This window comes from Grammomys surdaster, unplaced genomic scaffold (assembly GCF_004785775.1).
Source record: "Grammomys surdaster isolate TR1022 unplaced genomic scaffold, NIH_TR_1.0 170, whole genome shotgun sequence".
Classification (NCBI taxonomy): Eukaryota; Metazoa; Chordata; class Mammalia; order Rodentia; family Muridae; genus Grammomys; species Grammomys surdaster.
In genome coordinates this window covers 15,779,036-15,800,171 of record NW_021604618.1, presented here as the reverse complement: position 1 = coordinate 15,800,171, position 21,136 = coordinate 15,779,036, and the positions used below count along the sequence as shown (strand labels likewise).

The window sequence follows — 21,136 nt, the reverse complement described above, 5'->3', positions numbered from 1 at the left end:
TGACAAAAGTTCATGTATTGAATCCTTAATCCAAAATTCATGCATTGATGATAAGACCCTTGGGCAGTGCTTGGGATTAGGTGAGGCCAGGAGAGTTGAGTCCCAGGATGGGATTAGCAGCTTTAGGTATCAAGGAGCAGAGACCTGAACTCACCTTCTCCCTACATTGTTTGTGGTAATTTTTCCTATTCAAACATTTAAGGAACTACAAAGGCCAGGTGCTAGCGCCCGTATTCTTGTACTTCCAGCCTTCAGATTGTGAGCCAGACTCTTCTATTGGCCAAGGGTTAGGAAGCCTGTGACAGTAGAGGCATATTATAGTATCATAAAACAGGCTAGGATGTGCTCATTAAAGTTTGGGCAATTAGGAGATTTGATTATATAATATATGCATTGAGCTTAGTAGCCTAAATAAATACATTTTCAGTCAAATGTATTATGTACATAATACATACATATTATATATGTAATAATACAAAATAAATGAGTTTGTGTTTGTGTATATTGATTTATGTATGTAAGTGTTATCATACTGATTCATCATTAGACATGGTTGCACACACAGCCTATAAATGTCTGTAACTAGTAGGTGTTGCCTAGTCAGGACATTTGTTTCTTTCACTGAATATCTTAGTTCTCTTCTGTTATTGACCATTATAGTTGATGGTTCTCCAATGGCCTTGTGGTCAGTATCTATGCCTCTGCCATATATGTCTCTAAAAATAGTAGTTAAGTGTTTAAGGTGGTACAGACCTGTGTAGGTATTCTGGATCCATCAGTTGCTACTTATGACATTTGACAGCTTCTTCATCTTCTGGAAAAAAGGATACTAAGAAAGTTCTCATGCTTATAGAACCACAATGAGCACAGCACATGTGTCAATTTATGAATATATTTTCTCCTGTGTTATTGATTTACGACTTCCTGGGGAAACATGAACAAATATTTATTCCCCTCAGATAGCTCATCAACAAAAGGCCAAAGTAACAATTCACACAAGTCAAACTTGAAAAACCAGCAAGTTTGTTGGGCTTAATTGCAGAGCGTAGGTGAGGAGTTAACTTGTGGGCACATGATTGGCTCAAGGGCTGCTCTTTCATCAGGAAGCCCACTCCAGCCTTGGTGAGGACTCCCATCAGTTGGGTGCCTGGAACGTCCTGCACAACTTGTAAGCAGCTTAGCTGGTGGGAAAAATCTCTTTTGCCCAGGAGTCATTACTGCTTATGTAATCTCCTAGCAGGGCTGCAGTAGGGTGGGTGTGGGAAGGTCTTGTGACTCTTGTGAGTTTCAGGATTTTCTAGAGACTTCCAAGTTGCTTGTACCACAAGCCTTCAACGTTTCATTTATTTTCTGAGTTTTAACAATCCTCCCTCTAGGATGGAGTGTTTCAATTAAGAGTAAACAACTACAAACCGTTACTCTGTATTGAGATGCAATACACATTTCTGTGGTATGCCCTACCTACTCTTCGGTGCCTAGCATCTCCCTTGCCAAGTCCCAGTGTGCATGTTCAGCCCGTGCTTCTGTGAGGCCATCTGTGATCCTGAAGCAGCTGCTTTTCAGTGATATGAGAACTGTTTGTGGGTATAAAAATACTTAAAACTCTATTTACTACAATTTCTAGCTTAATTAATTGAGGAGAGAATCTAAATAGCTCTCCCACCTGTACCCCGGAAGCCGCAGCTTGGGAAACCTGTGGCTATGAGTGTGTTTGGGCTTGATTTTCTCACTCTATGGAAGCTACAGCCCCACCTCATGCTTTAATGATCAACATTAGCCTGCACCTGACTCTCAGCTCTCTGGTACGTGATATTTCAGTTGATCCCTAGGCTATGCCAAGAGAATGCCACTCATGTTCCTGTCTCAGCGAAGCCTCTAGATACATGTAAGATGACAAATAACTCACAGAGCTGAAGAGACTCCTGGATCTCGTGCAAACTATATTAAATAGAAATTAAAGACAGATTTGTTGAGGGTTTTAGTGTAACTGAGGATTTAGTGATAATCCTTTTCTAACCCAGAGGTTAGGTATAGTATACCCCTGAGGATGTTGAGGTGTTTTTTTTTTTCCAGTGCCTACTGAGGTAGATCAAAGCTGATAGTTTTCTTTTGAAAAAAAAATTGCATTTATTTATTTATTGCGAGAGGAGAGGAGTGAGAGGTCAGGTTGCCGGAGTGAGTTCTTTTCTTCCACCGTGTGGGTTCACTCGAGAGCGAACGAAGGTTGTGAGGCTTGGCAACAAGCACATTTACATCATGTGCCCTGCATGAAGGCGTTTAAAGCTTGATAAAACCCCAGACATTATCCATATGTTTGGAAGCAGAAGCCACTGATATTTTTAATCAGTACTTTAAATACTTTTATAAAAGGCATATGCTATGGACTAGAGAAATTAAAAGTGAACAAAGTATATAACTTTCATCTCAAAGACTTTAAAGTAGTAAGAGAGGTATGTAGCTAAACAATTATATTGTTATGTTTCCTAAGAGGAATAGGTAATTTTAATGATTGAAAGTCAGAAAAGCTTTGAAATGTCTAGGAATGTGAGATCTTTGTGGATTCTGTAAGATCTTGGTGGATAGAAAATGAGGTGGAAAAGACCTTTAAGACAAAAGGATCCCTGTAAAACAAGCCTTAGAGAACAGAAAGTATATGGTAAGGAACTAAGAAGACGACAGTGTAGGGGACACACAGAGACTTCGGTGAGAGAAAAGATGGGCTGAAAAACTGTTTATCAAGATCATCTGATCACATTTCTTTAAACAATGAAGAAGCAGCTAGCATAAATCCAGTTCTGTCCTGAAACTCTAAACATGCTTATGCTAATGTATATTATTGCATAGTTTCAATAAAGCAAATTGTATAGATATCAACTACATTAGATTGCTTTTTGTATTGATTCCACCGACTCATAATCATATATCTGATGCCTTAATAACCTAGGTGGTTCTTTAAGGCAAAATTATATGAACAACTGAAACTGAATCTTAGTGATCATGCCCGACTTTGTGGATAAAAATAAAAGAAGTCTCAGTTGCATCTAACATTGTCTTCATGGCATAGAGTTTGTTAAACTAGATGATTATCCCTGTGTTAGCTCCTTTTCTCCTTGCTGTGATAAAATCCCTGACCAAAAGCAGTTTAAGCAACTTGATAAACAGTTCAAGGATACTGTCCTCAATGGTGGGGAAATCATGGTGGCAGGAGCTTGAGGTACAGGTCACAGTAAGGGAGCCGAGTGGAATACATGCTGGTTTTCAGTTACTTTCTCCCTTTTTTTGCAATCTGGGATGCAGATCCATGGATATTTAGGAGGAGTCTTTCCACACCAGATAACTAGTAACTAGTAATCTACCTGGCACAGATATTTTTCTTTAAGGGGATTCTAGAGCCTGTCAAATTGACAACATTAACAATCACACCAAAATGTTTGAGGTGACAGGAAATAAGTATCCTGAAAAAGATATCCTGAATAAGTATCCTGACAAGAAAGGTGAGTATCAGCTACTTGTCTTAAGCTCGTCTGTTAAACATATATTGCTACTGTGTTCCTGCTACATGGACAGAAGTCAGTGGGCCACATTGACTCATATAGTAGTCAGGTATAGTGTGGTATAACCGCTTTTTCAAAAACATATTATAAACCTACTGTCCTGGCTGAATCTACCTACCACTCCCAGCAGACTGCCCTTCTCCATCATGCAGTTTCCAGTTCCATCTCTCCTCATAATACTCAAGCTGCTCCACTTCTCTTTCTTGCCCATCTGACTCGTACCTCACCCATCTGACTCACACCTCATATTTGCACATTGTGGTGGCTCCCACTGCAGGCTGATCATGTGGCTGTCGGGATCCCAGGTGATATTAACCATCTATGCTGTGTGGCCTGTCTGTGTAGTGTGCTGGAGGGGAGGTCTTTTGGTGGCACAGTAGTCTGTAGGTCTTTGTCTTCCACCTCCTGTACTGCACTGCTTGGATTTGATTTGATTTGATTTCTATGAGTCCTAGGCTTAAGACAGCTATGGCCATCATGTCAGGCATCAAGCTGGGATAAAAAAGGACTTCCACTGGCCCCTGATTGACATAAAAACACCACCAAAACAAGGCATGTCTGTCCATTGACGGGGGGTTTGCTTTTTAAAGATTTATCTAAATGTAAAATATTAAATATTTTACATGTATGAGTGTTTGGCTTGCATGTATTTTTATGCACCATATCTGTACAATACCCATGAAGGCCAGAAGAGGGCATTAGATCCATAGATACACGGGAAATGGTGAGCTGTCTATGGGTGCTGGGAACCAAACCTGAGTCCTCTGTAAAGGCAACAGGTTACCTTAACCACCTTAACCACTGAGCTGTCTCTCTAGCCTTAATTAAATTAGTTTTTATTCATCCCTTTTGTTAGAGTCTCTTGCTTTTGCAAGGCACTGAGCAAATATTGCTTCAGAGTGCCTCCTGCAGTGGTACATTCCTGTCTAATTACTTATATATATATATAAAAAGAAAGAATCCCACTTCAGAAATTATAGGCTTCATTCTGAATGAGACAACATACTTTATAATTTCATCTAAAAATTTGTAAGTATATGTGTTCATGTTTGTAGGCACAAACACACATAGGTGTCTAGAATTAAATCAAGGACTTTGTATTTTTATTGTTAACTTTTTAATAATTTATCCCTAGCATGTTCTATCTAACCATGTTTTGAACAACCTAATAAAAATAAGTGGAGAAAATGAGAGGAGCAGAAATTTATTTGGATTCTGATTTTTTCATGGAGTTCTGTGTACAAGCAGATGCTGCATCCTTGCCCAAGGCATTCCTGTTCTTAAGGAGTGGCTGCTTATTCTTTCTCAGGCTTGCTATTGTCGCCTTACAGATGTGCTTGATTGAAAGGGCCACCCATCATGGCTTCTTGCTGTCAAGTAAATTCCAGTTGTCTTTCGCAGTTTCCCCAGCTTTAAGGTACCACATTGCTTCTCTAGTTGAAGCCCTTCTGAGGTTTATTCATCCTCTTTCCCTTTGTCCCCTGTTCCCCCTTCTCCAGCCTTGTTTCTATCTCTTCCCTCCTTTTAACACCCCACTTGCAGCTTTTCTTCCTTTGCTTATTACTTACTTCTCTTTCCAGTTTTCTTCTGGAAGTGCCAGCATGTGTAGCTGTGGGATATGGGCACACACCAGGAGGACTCTAACTCCAGGAAACAGGAGATCAAGGAAGTAGTTGCTGCTTCTTATGGAATGTCTATAGATGGGCATCAAGTCTGGCTTGCAGTGATTGAGAACATTCGTGTCTCCCTTTCCTTCTCTTTTCAAGGTCCTGGTTAAGAGCAGACTTCTTCAGGAAGCCCAGACACACAATCTGTCATATTTTATATGATATATATATATGGCAAGAATCAGTGTGCAGTTGTAAGCCGAGTTTTAATAAATCAGTTGGTATCAAATATTCATGTTTTTTTCCTAAAAACCAAAACTTTTTATGTCCCCAGCAAACTTGTGTGTTACCAAAAACATTTATGAAAGATGCATATAAAGACCAGAAAGCTAGGCTATAGATTACTAGGTGACTACCCTTGTCTTAACTGATAATTTCATCTTTTAAAGTTCACTATGCTTTCAGTAGGTGAAGAGTTGATGGGGACAAAGGAAATTGGTGTTCCTTTAAGGATGTTCATGTCATATTCACTAATTTTGGTGTGAGAGGTTTCATTTTGATGCATATTCATAAGAAGTACAGGCATATAATACATGCTAGAAGTTTGAGCTACACAAGTAAATCCTTCTCTCCAATTCTCAATATTTCTTTTCTAAAATTTATTCTTTGATACTTACACTCCAACCATAGTTTCCCCTCCCTCCATTCCTCCCAGTCTCCCAAACTTCTCCTCCCCAAGATTCACTCCTCTTCTGTTTCCTTTCAGAAAAGAGCAGGCCTCCCAGGGTCATCAACTGAACATGGCATAACAAGATACAACAAGACTAGGCACAAACCCTCATATCAAGGCTGGATGGGACAACCCAGTAGGAGGAGAAGGGTCCAAATAGCAGACAAGAGAGTCAGAGACTCTCACTGCTGGGAGTTCTCCAAGAACACCAAGCTACACAACCATAACACGTGTGCAGAGGACCTAGTATTGATCCATGCAGGCTTTTTGATTGTCACTTCAGTCTCTGTGAGCTTCAAGGAGCCCTGCTTAGTTGATTCTGTGGGCTATATTCTTGTGGTGTTCTTTACCCCTCTATCTCCTACAATCCTTCTTGTCTTCTGTGGGGCTCCCTGAGCTCTGTCTAATGTTTGGTTTTGGATCTCTGCATCTGTCCCCATCAGTTGCTGATGAAGCCTTTCTGCTGATGATTGAGCTAGGCCTCAATCTTATGAGTGCTAGTCCATAAAATTAGGAATCGTTTCAATGACTTTACTTTTTGCCAGTTGTGTTTGATTCTATTATAGGTCTCTGGACTATTTCTTAGCATCAAAATAAAAAAAATTTAGAGATTTATTCATTTTTAAATATATGTGTGTGGGTGTTTTTGTCTGCCTGTCTGCCTGTGTACTGTGTGTGTGTAGTACCTGTGTAGGCCAAAAGAGGGCAATGGATCCTCTGGAATTATAAATATAGATGGTTGTGAGTTGTCATACTCACACTAAAAACTAAACCCAGGTTCTCTGCAAGAATATTCAGAGCTCTCATCCACTGAGTCATCTTCATAGCCCCTTAACATCAAACTCTTTTGTGATTATATTACCTCTTCTTACAGTGTGACAAATGATACTGTATGAGATGTCATCGTGATCTCACAGGACTGGCTTATGATAGATATAAACAGCCCATAATATAGTGCCAGATTGTAGGAGATGCCAGACTGTGCATAAAGAGATGGCTTCATTGTATCTGTCTTTGGTCAGGGAGTGGCAGGAAGAGGTATATCAGAATCCATGTCTTCAAGGACATGGAGACAAAAGCTGGGAGTAGGAAGGGAATAGCTGGTGAATCACAGGGCACTAAGTAAGCACAAGGGGGTGATCTAGGATGAAAAGATCAACTCTAATGTCCCACAAGACAGTCTTGTTATGAAAGCCTGTGTCCTCTAGGCCTGGAGCACTTTCAAGTAAAGCTGGCTCTTCTGTCCTTCCATCATAGTCTACACGTGTCCTACCCCAAGGAAATGTCTCATGAGTCACTTAGCTCCGCAGTGATTCTTGTTGGCTTCAGTCTCAGGGTACATTCGCTTTTAAAGATAATTTCTGTAGCTGGGGAGATAGCTCACTGGTTAAGAGTGCTTGTTGCTCTTGCAGAGGAATAGAATTCAGTTCCCTGTCTAATACCAGGTTGCTAACAATCACCAGTAACTCCAGCTCCAGGGTATTTGATGCCTACTATGTGCCTCTTTGGTATTCTACAAAAGTCTCTAGGCATGTACCTATACACAGAAAGAAGAATTAAATAAAGTTTAAAATTAACTGTCATAATAAATAGCCCTACCATGCTTGTCAGGGTACATTTCCATCATCCTATGATAACTAGAGTATACCATTTGTGGTTTTATTGTCTTCCATTCATCAACTAAACCTCCCTCATCTTTCTTTAAAGCCTCTGTTTATTCCCAGAACTAAATAAGATGACTAAAGAAGCACTTCTCTCTGGTTTTTTTCTTTCCTGTGTCCTCTTTTTTGAAGAAGTCTCCACATGATAGTCACTACAAGCCTATTTTTACATCCCACTTTTCCCCTTGCCATCTGTACCTACTTAAGTGTGTACACTGATATGCAGACTATGGGTTTTTCATCAGCAGAACACTCCCTGTGCTGTGCTCTTTTTCCCCTATAAAGGTAACTCATGCAGCATGCATTCATAATGATTCTGTTTGGGTTTCATCAGTAGTTTTAAGACTGAATTTGAACAGGACAATGGAGACTAGCAGATACTATACACTAAGTGGATTTCCTCTTAAAAATAAGTCTGCAATGCTTTTACTTATGTGACCACATTTTAACTAGACATATAGGCAGAGCAGAACATTCCATGAACAATGTAGATTGTAGCAGCAGTAAGATTACATACTGGGGACCACCTTAGTCCTAACGTTATCAGATCTTTTCATCAGTGTTATGGGTATAGTTGTACAGTATTACATTTCAAATTTAAAGACACTGAGATATTGTTTTTCATAGGACATTCTATTTAAAAGCACTGACTTTGCTTGTGGACCATAGTCTTGCTTTGCCATTAGTCCTGCAAATTTGGCCAATAGTTAATTTCATTGCACAGTGAATGCACTTCTATTGTAATGACATGGGCTTTGTTTCCAGGGAGCATAGTCCTCAAGTGACTGTCCCGTTTATTCATGTGATTTTATGAGTGTATCTTTTGAGAGAATCTATTTAAAGGCTAGCTTTCAGAATGAAGCTTCTCTGTCCTCTTGTGTATTTTTTCAATAATTAGAGTTAATTAGTCTTCCTAGACTAATATGCTCTGGAGCTTTGGGGACACTATTCTTTTGAAACTGACCAATTCTCTTTCATATACCAACTTAAAAATATTCTTGATGCCTCAGCACTTTAGAATGTACTCACATAGTCAAGAAAACAAAACAGCCTGTGTTTCCACCTATTATCTTATAGCTACTTAATTTGCTGGTGTTCCTACAAGGTAGATCACTAGCTAATTCTGCTTTTTAGAGGGATGTACTGAAGCGTGGTTTCCTTTAATTAAGTAATTTTGGACAGCAAATTAGTTGTTTAACTAGATATAGATTTTTAAGTTCTGTGTTTCATTTGGTAATGACAAAGCCCAGAGTCATTTGCTGTGGATATATATGTATGGGTGTTTATGTATATCTGTAGAGGAAAGAGAAAGAACACAAAATGCACAAGAGAAAATTGTGAAACTGTTTTTCAAGTATGAAGCCTCCACAAGGAAATTTTCAGATAAAAAAAAGTAAAAAAAAAAAAACAACCAACCAACCAAACAAACAAACAAACAAACAAAACCAAGAAAGTTGCAAGCAATAGTTCTCAACTACAGAATATCTTTCAGAAGGAACAAAAGTTATTCCAGAAGGAAAGAGTTGAAAAGAGTATAGTAGGGCTGTGCATTGTAGCACACCCCATTTTAGTACATGGGATCAGTAGGTACATATTTGTGAGTTTCAGGGCAGTCACACATAGCTACACAGTGAGACCCTGTCAAAAAAAAAAGCAAAAACAGCAAATTAATAAATAAAAACAAGAATCTACAGATAAGCAAAAAGAAATAAGAAGAGCTAGTAAATTAAATTGTAACACAGTGGTAAGTCAAGAGCATATGAAACAACATACAGAAGTATAGACTGAAGGTGTACAAATTAAATTAATGTGCAAAGTTGTAGATAATAGCCACATATAAATAGTAGGAGCAGGAAGCATTTGAAGATGGAGAATTCATAAGCCTGTTTATTATTGAAGGAAGGCAAAGGTGTTACACTGAGAGTTTAAGTTAAACATGGAAATTTAAACGTCTGAAGTATTCAAGAAAGAAAGATGAGAGGGAGGGAAAGAGGGGAGACAAGGAAAGGGAAAGACAGAAGAACGATTCTGTCTTTTGTATAGCTTCAAAACAAATAAAGGAGAAAAAAAAACCCAGCAAAGTGAATTTTAATCATTATAAAAAAAAAAGAGGGAATCCAAACTGTAAAATACCCAAACTACTAACAATAAGCTTAATGGGCTTATTTCTCAGTTAAAGCCAAGATTCTTAAAGTGGATTTGTAAACAAATGAGATAAATCTTTAAAGCATGCTGAATGAGACTACTGCTTATTTGCCCAAGTGGTTGAGTTCACCAGGAAGTTATGAAAGGTATAATCACCATGTACTGGAGGACACAGAACCCAAACAATTCCTGCTATAGAAGAATGGTGTGCTTTACAAAGGAGAGGAAGTAAACAACACCATTATCATGACTCTGTTCCAACTGTAAGCTTTGAAAAATGAATGAATCCAACCATGTTCCCATGTTTTGTTGACAAAAAGAGTCAGTTAACTAATTTAGTCTCTACTCTTGCTTTGCCAACAACTGCCCTAAAGATTGACATTATGATACAAATGAGAAGAGTTGGAACAAATAGGCAACTCTGTGTTGCAAGATACTTGATCACACTGTGAACCCCGAGATCATGCTGATCACTGAAAAAAACAAAAACTGTTTCTAGTTGCAGCATGGCTCAGCCCTTAGCACACATCCTTAATCTCTCTGGCTGGAATACAGACACACACTTATCACACACCTTTAATCCTAAGCTATGAAGGTAAAGTTAGTTTGTAGAGGAAGTATCCGTGTTTGAAAGTGACATCGAATTGACTGGCAGACAAAGTGATGAATCAGAGAAAGATTTGATGGAATAGGATATGCCCAAGTCTCATGAGAAGAGAGAGGAAAAAGAGAGAGCAGCACAGAGAGAGAAGAAAAAAAAAGGCAGTTTTACTGAGACGGTTATAAAGAGGTTGGAGAGAGAAAGAGAGAGAGAGAGAGAGAGAGAGAGAGAGAGAGAGAGAGAGAGAAACAGGTGAAGATGGAAGGAGTCAGTGGATTAGAGGGAGCCAGAAGATTAGAACATATTGCCAAAGTTAGTATGAGGTCAAGCAGAACAATTCAGGAGAAGCTAAGAGAAACTATATTGAATCAGTTAGTGTAGAGGGGAGTTCTGAACCAGCACAGCTGAGTTGACCAGCCATCCAGAGTTCAGAAAGAGCTAAAAACGGTGAACTTATTCAGCAGTAAGTTTCGGAGGCTGAAAACATTCTAGGCCTAGATTAGATTGTATAGAGGATAGAAAGCTTCCAGATCTAAGCTCAGGTTAGCAGACTGAAGCAGTAAGCTTCGGAGATGACAATTACATTAAGTGAATAACTCTCAACATTTACATTCATGAAATTTGAGTACTTGTCCCCAACTAAGAAAACAAAAATCAAAAACCAAAACCCCTGACTTAGTTAGGGTTTTACTGCTGTGAACAGATACTGTGACCAAGGCAACTCTTATAAGGACAATATTTAATTGGGACTGGCTTACAGGTTCAGAGGTTCAGTCACAATCATCAAGGAAGGAACATGGTGGCATCCAGGCAGGTATGATTCAGTGTGGAGCTGAGAGTTCTATATCTTCATCTGAAGGCTGCTAGCAGAATACTCACTTCAAGGCTGCTAGGATAAGGGGCTTAAAGCCCACATGAGTGACACGAGTACTCCAACAAGGCCACACCTACTCCAACAGGGCCACACCTTCTAATAATGCCACTCCCTGGACCAAGCATATACAAACAATCACAAAATACAAAATCCAAAAAGCAGTAACAAAAGGAAATCTAGAATCCATATAAGTAAAAGAACACAAATAAACAGAGTTAAGAGCAGCAATACAAGGGAAAAATTCTATAAATAAAGCTAAATTTGTTTAATTTGAAGATAGTTTTGCCTGAACCTCTAAATCCATAAGTTTAGATTAAGGTGTCAAATACCTTTATTTGAGAGTTACCAAATACTAAGTTCATTACAATGGGCTAAAAGTGGGCAGCTAACTGCACTGAGAACTGCCAAAGGCACAGAGAATGTTCTAACAGGCAGGTCCAATGAACATTGTGAGCTTATGTTCAAATATGAAAGCAAAAAGTGATTCATTTCAGTTGTGTATCTGAGGATATGTTGTACACACACACACACACACACACACACACACTGAAGAGAGTGGGGGAGGAGGAAGGGGAGAGAGAGAGAACATTCGAATAAGCACTTGCAATAGAGTTCAATGAAAGGTAAGAATACCCATAAGGCCTGTGCTCCAATCCAAAAGACTAATAAAGCTTCTAGAACTCTAAAAATGGATTTAAAAAGAGCAAGAAGTATGAGTGAATGATATGGGGAATTAAACATGCATACTTGATATAGCAGATATTAAAAGGTAAGCAAATATTATAAATACATTATGCCAATAATTTTGAGAACTAAGCTGTCAGGTCAAATTTCTATAGAAATATAAATTATCAATCTGAAAACAAAATTAGAAGGTTCATGTAAATTACTAAATAAAATAAAAGTATATTGTAATTTTTTTTTTGAGGAAAACGTTTTCCTCAAATCAATAGGAACAGCAAAAATGCCCAGAAAAATCAAGTAACCTTATAAACAAATTCTTCGCCATCAACAACAAATCAATTGATTGATAATTTCAGTCTTGAAAAATAAAACCAGAGACTGACGGGAGGGCCGGGCGGTGAGCAAGATGGCGCAGACTCAGGGCACCAAGAGGAAAGTCCGTTACTACTATGATGGGGACGTTGGAAACTACTATTATGGACAAGGGCACCCGATGAAGCCTCACCGGATCCGCATGACCCACAACCTGCTGCTCAACTACGGTCTCTACCAGAAAATGGAAATCTATCGTCCTCACAAAGCCAATGCTGAGGAGATGACCAAGTACCACAGTGATGACTACATTAAAATTCTTGCGTTCTATTCGCCCAGGTAATATGTCTGAGTACAGCAAGCAGATGCAGAGATTCAACGTTGGTGAGGACTGTCTAGTATTTGATGGCCTGTTTGAGTTCTGTCAGTTGTCCACGGGTGGCTCTGTCGCAAGTGCTGTGAAACTCAATAAGCAGCAGATGGACATCGCTGTGAACTGGGCTGGGGGCCTGCACCATGCAAAGAAGTCTGAAGCATCTGGCTTCTGTTACGTCAATGATATTGTCTTGGCCATCCTGGAACTGCTAAAGTATCACTAGAGAGTGCTGTATATTGACATTGATATTCACCATGGCAATGGCGTGGAAGAGGCCTTCTATACTACAGACCGGGTCATGACTGTGTCCTTTCATAAATATGGAGAGTACTTCCCGGGAACTGGGGACCTACGGGATATTGGGGCTGGCAAAGACAAGTACTACGCTGTTAACTACCCACTGCAAGACTGCATTGAAGCCATCTTCAAGCCAGTCATGTCCAAAGTAATGGAGATGTTCCAGCCTAGTGCAGTGGTCTTACAGTGTGGCTCCGATTCCCTGTCTGGGGACCGGTTAGGTTGCTTCAATCTGACCATCAAAGGGCATGCCAAGTGTGTGGAGTTTGTGAAGAGTTTCAACTTGCTTATGCTAATGCTGGGAGGAGGTGGCTACACCATCCGGAACGTTGCTCGGTGCTGGACCTACGAGACAGCTGTGGCCCTGGACACAGAGATCCCTAATGAGCTCCCATACAATGACTACTTTGAATACTTTGGACCAGATTTCAAGCTTCACATCAGCCCTCCCAATATGACTAACCAGAACACTAATGAATACCTGGAAAAGATTAAGCAGTGGCTCTTTGAGAACTTGAGAATGCTTCCCCATGCCCCTGGGGTCCAGATGCAGGCCATACCTGAGGATGCTATCCCAGAAGAGAGCGGTGATGAGGATGAGGAAGACCCTGACAAACGCATCTCCATCTGCTCCTCTGACAAACGCATTGCCTGTGAGGAAGAATTCTCGGATTCAGATGAGGAGGGAGAAGGTGGTCGCAAGAACTCTTCTAACTTCAAAAAAGCCAAAAGAATCAAAACAGAGGATGAGAAAGAGAAAGATCCTGAAGAGAAAAAAAAGTCACAGAAGAGGAGAAAACCAAGGAGGAGAAGCCAGAAGCCAAAGGGGTCAGAGAAGAGGTCAAGATGGCCTGAGCAAGGTCTGCAGCCTCATCTTCTCCCGAAGTTCCTCACTATCCCTCAATTTCTCAGATTTTATATTTTCTATTCCTCTGTGTATTTATATAAAATATATTAAATGTACCGTCCCTAGGGACTAGATAGGAACCAGGGACCAGAGCAGGGCAGTGGTGCTGGGAAGACCTCTTCCCAGGGCTCCTTTGTCCATCCTGCCCCCCCCCCATCTCAGCTTTGAACCACATAGGGTCTGAGTGGAAAGAAAACAACCAGAAGACAAAATCCTGAACTGCTAAGTGCCTGCCTAGGAGCTCTGTTAAGATGCTCCTTTTAAGCTTTTTAGAAGGGGTGACTGGGTCTTCTGGAACCCCTTTTCAGGCTTGGGTAATATCAGCCATTTTTAGATTGGTTCTGTTTATACCTTCCCACCCCGTCTTGGGCAAACAAGAAAACTTAGACATTGCCCTGTCTTCCCTAGTTCTGTAGGTGGAGGTTGTTAACCTAGCTTCCTTTTTGAGATATTTTCATTTTGTGACTCTTTGTAATAAAACATCACATTTCTATATATAAAAAAAGAAAACCAAAATTCCACACACAGTTCTTTAATGGAACATAAAAATAAGAAACATCCCTAAGCCAGTGGAGCATCAAAACTAAAATTAATCAATTTATTTACAAAAGGAAAGGTAGAGCTCAGGTTCACTTTTGAACGCATGAGCAAAAATCATAAATTTTAGCTGAGAAGTGAATACATCATGAATCTTAATTATGATGGACAATGCAGTATTTGGTAAGATGATAAAACTGAATATTTTCGTATTCTATGACTCTCGATTCCTCAGTCTAAAGAGAGCACTAAGTATGTATTCAAGTATGTTCTCAGTGTTACCTGGGAATAGCCCACACACCTGTTAATGACACAACGGAGAAAGTGTACATATTACAAGTTAGTTTAATATATTTATGGAAAGAACAATGAAATTAATTAGTTTTGTCTCATCTATATTTTAGAGGGAAACTTTCTACCTCTATTTTGGAGGGACATTGAAAGAACAGAGGCAGTGACAGGGAACCAGGTATAAGGCCTCAGGTACTATCCAGGTTCTAGATCACAGTGTCTTCAGAGACAGTAGCAGCCAAGATCTGAGGAGAAGATTTGAAGAACATTTTGAAACAGAATGTATCCCTATGTTTGTGTGACTGTCTTGTCACTGTACTTCATGCAGCGTTTCTTCTATTCACCAACCTCTTGGCTTTTTCTCTCTTTTTCTTTTCTCTCTAGTCCAATCTCATTGGATTAGACCTATATCCTTAGGACTACATTTAACCTTATCATATTTTTACAGGATGTTCCCAAATTAATTGTGTTGTCATTTAATGTTACATCAATCTTAGTGGTAATAGGGAGTTAGAGAATTCAGTCCATAATATAGAAATACTAAACATGGCTCCACTACACACCAGGAGAATGATCCCAGGCAACTAACTCATTCTGTTCTTTTGTATTCTTTTATCTGAATGTGAAGGTCAAAGAATTAGAATGATGACCATCTAACCTCAGTGTCTCTCAGGACCCCCGCTGTGTTTATTGACCCTGTGCATTGCTGAGCTTGTTTCCAGAGGGTCTGTTCCAGTGGACTGTGCTCAGCAAGACTGCCCTTGAGAAGTTTCTAGGTCTTAAGATGGTCTTAAGCCACCTCTGTGAAAGAGTCATTCCAACACCAAAGGGGCCACAGCCCACAGGTTGAGAGCCGTTATTCTAGTTGGTGGTGGCACACTTTTAAGAATCTTTGGGATAAAATGACTGGGGGGGGTTCCTCAGGATATTATTCTGTGCTGAATAATGTATATTACCAATGTACATTTTCTTATCTAGGGTTCCTCATCTGAACCACGAATTTGAAGATGATCCGAGAATCTGTCTTCTTAGTTCTTCCAAGAATACTATATGGATGCACCAAGGTCACGATAGACACTGAAGCCTGATAGCTCTTGTGGGGCCACTATTGCAAAGGGTTGGTGTCAAAGTCCCATTTGTGCTGACAGGGCTCCAACAATGACGTTTATTGCCCTTCAGTTTCCAAAGTCTGTAGCAGAGCAGAAATCCTATCCTAGTTCATTGCCTTCTGTCCCAAAACGGTGGAAAAGGTTAGACCACAAAGCAGCTGTAAGTCATTGCTAAACCAGTTATTATTTTTCAGCAAAGGCAACTTAGCTTCAAGTATGACCTACTCAGAAGCCACACAGCAAGTTAACGGCAAGCTGATTTAAGCTCAGTGTTCGCCTGACCAGTACAGGTGCTCCATGCCTATTTAGTGTGATAAATGAACAGTTCAGCAAGGGAGTAAGAGAGTTCTATGTGAGGAGGTGGTCAGGAGCCCCACATTCAAGCAGAAGCAGCAGGCCATGGTCAGCAGCTGTGGTGGGGTGAACACGTCAGCATTTAGGATGGCAGCATATGCCATGTTAAGAGTGCCTGCTGGGAGTCTGCACTGACTTCTGTTTCCCACCATCTGCAAGTTGCCATAGAGTGTTTAGAGAAACTTCAATTTGTCGCATTGATTTAAAAATCAGTGTTTATAAATTAAGAAGAGAATATTAGATTATATAAAATATATTCATAAAAAGAAAATAACCTTACACCTGCAGAAGGTGAGATGTACTTGCTTCCAGATGAATAAAGATTTGTTAGTGTCTCCTACCAGGGTGACATTGCTTGATGTCATTTCCCATTACATATTGCTTGATACATGAGTATCCATTTACTGAGTGTCAGGATTACATTAATAGGTAATTTCTATAACCCACCATACTTTAAAAAACATTATTCTCAGAGAAAGTAGACTTCTTGTAATTTTGTGCATGGTATACCTGGGGATCTTACTTAGTATTATGAAGTGATTATAAAGTGTTGTTTGTTCCTGTCACTTTCCTCTTTTGGAATTTTTTCTTCAAGTTCAAACACAGAAGAAAGATGCTTCTGTTTAAAATGTCACGATTTTAATTTTTAAAAAATGTGTTCCAGCTACATGAATGGGTGCTTCAGATTCCTAGCTCAGATTGTTGAGAGGCAGCCTCTGAACCACCCCCAAAGATCAATACCATTCCTTATTTGTATAAATCCACCACTCAGCTTTGCCTACACTTGGTCTCTGTGATCTGCCTTGGTGTTGAAAGAAAAACTATATCATGTACTGAGGCGTCAATGGATTCTCTCTGGGTAGAAATATTAGGCTTTGAAACAAAATTACAGAGTTGATTACTTGTAATGGTTTATCTTATTTCAGTTCAGAACAAACATCCACACCCATACTATTTTTTTTTGATCATGAAAATGAGAATTTGAATCCAGGATCTCTATTTTTGTACTTCCCCATAATTAAAAATAGCTCACCATTAGGCTGATGCACAGAGCTCTGTTTACAGTGTCTTACTGTATGGTTATGCATGTGTATAGACAATCTGTCTTCTCTGAAGAATGGTTGTCTCAGAGATCTGAGTCTCTGTTACGGCATAAGCTTCCTCCACAAGCTCGTCACTCTCCCAACTTGCCCTTCATTATCAGATGCAAAGTTAAAAATAAAGCTTAACCCACCCCCTCTTCTCTTCTCTCCCCAGTCTAACAGTACCCCACTTTGTGTTTCTATCTGGACCATCTCTTTGCCACACCTCCTGCTGAATCACACAGGAGGCTTTATTTTGGGCCATTTTGTCACTATTTTATGCCTCCTCCATCCACAGTTTGAATGTTCTAATTCTCTCACCTCCCTACCTTTTAAATTTCCCTACCCTTTCTGTCTTCAGTGTGATTTGTGAAGCCCCTCCCTTATTTTTCATTGTCTCAGAACAGCAGATTTTCGTTATCAGTGTGTGTGTGGGGAAAGCATGTCTTCTCTTTCAGAGTCATTTCTTGCTTCATGTCTTGGTATTTGCAAAGTTGTTAGCCATTTATCATTCTACTTAGCTCCTATTGTTTTGATTCGGCTTTTTAGAAGTATTAAGAGCAGAGTGAGAATGATGTTCTTCTCAGTGGTGTAGCTACTGAGAACTGTACCAAAGTCTAGTAGATACAGTACCCATATCTGTACTCACATAAAAGCCCTAATTAGACTCAGTCGGTCACAGAAAAACCAAACTCTAAAAATGGGCAGGACTTGATCACAGAGATACAAACGATTTGAACGATTTGAAGGTGATTTATCTAGTTAAGTAAGATCTACTTTCTATTTATAAAAGCTTGGGTTATTGCTTTTCTAACCATTTCACTCAAACTGGGCCAAGGGAAGTGATTAAGCATAAATAACTGGGAGAGCTAAGACCAGCAAACTCATGTCTAATAGGTATACCTGAAAAGACCTGGGCTTAAGTGTCATTGCTGATGTAGGGTGGCAGAGTCTGATATTATAGCTTGGCTTCAGATGTTCGTTATTAAAACCTGCTCTCTTAATACCGCTGCGTTGTAAAGGTGGAAAAGAGGGTGTGAACTAAATGTGGCAAATTCATACAACTGCTCAGTAGCAAATTTAGAACAAGAAGTCAGGTTACCTGATATCTACTCTGCTCTTATCTTTTCCTTTCGAGTTTAATATGAAATAGCTGGTGATGTAGTTGCCAAATTTTATATTGCAAACTAAGGTAAAAGAAAAACAGAGCCAAGTGTAAGCAATCAACTTATGCATTCGATAAATGTAGACTGGCCAGTCTATGTGCCAAGCACAGAGTATGACGCAGCATTAAAATGTCTCTATAGGATGCCATTAGACTATTATTTTTTGATTTTTAAGTAGACACTGAGTTTGAGGGGAAAGTTGGTTGAGAAAGTATCTTTCTGTATAGCCTAGGCTAGCTTCAAACTGGAACTACCTCCTACCTCAGCCATCCAAATTCTGGAATTACAGGTGTAGGCCATCACAACTAAGTTTTTCTCTTCTTTTAATATAAATTAACTTTCATGAGAAGGTGAGGCCTGTCTTCTGAGGTGATGTAGTTAGTTTCTAAGTCTCGGCAGCTACTTTGCAATGATCAGAATAGACTTCAATATAGAGCCAAGTGTTGCTGTAATGGATGGAGGACTGTGTGTGTTGGCCTCTTTCATCTCCTGGAAAAGCCCTTTTGAATATTTGTATGACAGTTTCCAGAGGTCGCATGTATCCAGAATCAACCACAGGGCCTCAGAGAGGTTCTGGGATATTGGAGTGCATCATGCTTGAGACCTGTTGGGTTTTGAAGTTCTTGTTGAGTGAAGGATCCTTGTTACCTATGACTTGCTCCTCATTATCCCAGGCCAATCAAAACGCAAGAAGACAGAGTTTTAAATTGTGAATCTGGATTAAAATATAAACATTCATTTCCATTTTTAAAAGTTCAAATATTATAGACATTCCTATGTGAAAGTCTATTATCTTCAGCTTTCCTATGAAGTAGTGCGGTGAGCATTCTACTGACATTTCCCCCGATTGTATCAGCATATGACATTTCTTACCAAAAGTATAATTAGGTTATACTTAGCAATTTTGTTTTTTGTTTTTTAAGTATAATTACCATAAATTTATTCTTAGATAACACAGGTTTGAAATATGTGGTTCTAACTATTTGTGTATCCTTATTTTAGAAATTTCAAAAAATTTTAAAAATATATAAAGAAGAAACATGTAGCCTAGAAATATTGGGGGGTAATAAGAAACAACTTAGGTGTGTCATGAATCCATAGAATATTTATAGATAAAATACCTACCAATATGAAAACATTGAAGATATTATAAAAAGTTAAAGTGTATTGACACATATGCATGTGGCATCCACTCGCAGCTGAGACAAATGTGAAGAAATATAACAGTGCAGTGTGAATTCACTGCAGTGACACCATGTTGCTGTGACCTGTCCTGGCCACCTCCTGCCACCATTGTGGTCCTTGCTGGGGCTATGAACATCTTTAAAGTGTTGTGATGCTAATCATCAAGTCTGCATTTCCTCACTGCAGTAAGGGTCAAATGACAGTGAGAGATGACATGTCATGGTTTTCCTCTGGTTCTCACCATATGGAATACATATAACACAGAATATATGTTAATCAGTTGTTCATACTATTAAAAGGCCTCTGGCCAACAGCAGTTGGTGATTACTTATACTAGGGGTGGAAATCAAAAGGTACATGTAGAGTTTTTATACTATGACACTAGCATGCCTAACTTTGTGGTAAGACCCAGCTTTATTTTCACACAACTGTATGCATCTGTTTTTCCTTACTAGGATTGATCCCAGGGCTTCTCGTTAGGCTGGAGCTCCACCACAGAGCTCCAGTCTCACCTGAACTGAATGGTTACTTTAAAGTGTTATGTAGCATTTCAGTAAGTGCATGCATTTAATTTTAAACAATCATTTATATTTTTTCCTATTTTTAAAACAACACCAAACTAACTTTTAAAGGATTTTAGCCTTTGTGTTTATAAGTTGGAGATGACGTGATGTTTAGCTATGAGAGACACTCAAAGCAAAGCTAGATGTTTGACATTTTTGTGTCTATATGTGTATGTGTGTATATGTGCCTCTCTCTCTCTCCCTCCCTCCCTCCCTCCCTCCCTCCCTCCCTCCCTCCCTCCCTCTCTGTCTCTCTCTCTCTCTCTCTCTCTCTCTCTCTCTCTCTCTCTCTCTCTCTCTGTGTGTGTGTGCGTGTGTGTGTGTTTTGGGGTGAGAAGGATCTAGCTGAGAGGGAGTTTGTAACGAGAAACTATCTCACAAAAGGAGACTGTGGTTTCTCCACAGAGTACATTGTGACAGCTGGCTCCCACATGCTGACTTCAGTGCTTTAAAGGAATACCACTGATATTGATGGGGGAATCTTTGTTCTCCAATGATTTCCTGGATTCCTTAGGTGAAACCTGCACTACAAGTATGGCAGTAACCCATGATACTGCGAGATGAACCACTGGAGCAGAGGGGCAGGGGAGCAGTATGCTTTTACTAATGCTTCACATCCACTTTCCGTTTGGGGCACATATTGCAATGAGAAATCTTGCTAGTATTAGAAAAAATGACAGGCAGGGTTGCCTTCCCCCCACTCTCCTCGTGTAAGAGCATGAGAAGAAGGGTAGCAAGCAGCCTTCTGTTTGATCTGTGATGTCGCTAAAAACACAGGACAACACAAATGAATGCTGATTTTTCTCTGTTGATAGGCTTTACTCTGTAGAGCAGTATAATATTTACGAAAGGAGAATGGGCTGATAATATAGAGTCCTGTGTCAATCCCCCCATCCACGGTTCCCAATTATTAAAATCTTACATTAGTATCATGAATTTGTTCCAATAATCAATATTCAAACACCATTATCAACTTCTGATCAAAGTTTATCCAGATTTGTTTAGATTTTAAATAGTCCATTTTCTGCCTTCTGATGCATCTAAGGTATCGCATCATATTCAGTTTAATTGATTAATTAATTAATTAATTATAATGAGAAT

At 39.5% G+C, this 21,136-nt stretch overlaps 1 pseudogene; it reads left to right on the top strand.

The window, feature by feature from the left end:
• Positions 1 to 12,262: 12,262 nt before the first annotated feature.
• LOC114620949 lies at positions 12,263 to 13,696 on the top strand (annotated as a pseudogene).
• Positions 13,697 to 21,136: the final 7,440 nt, after the last annotated feature.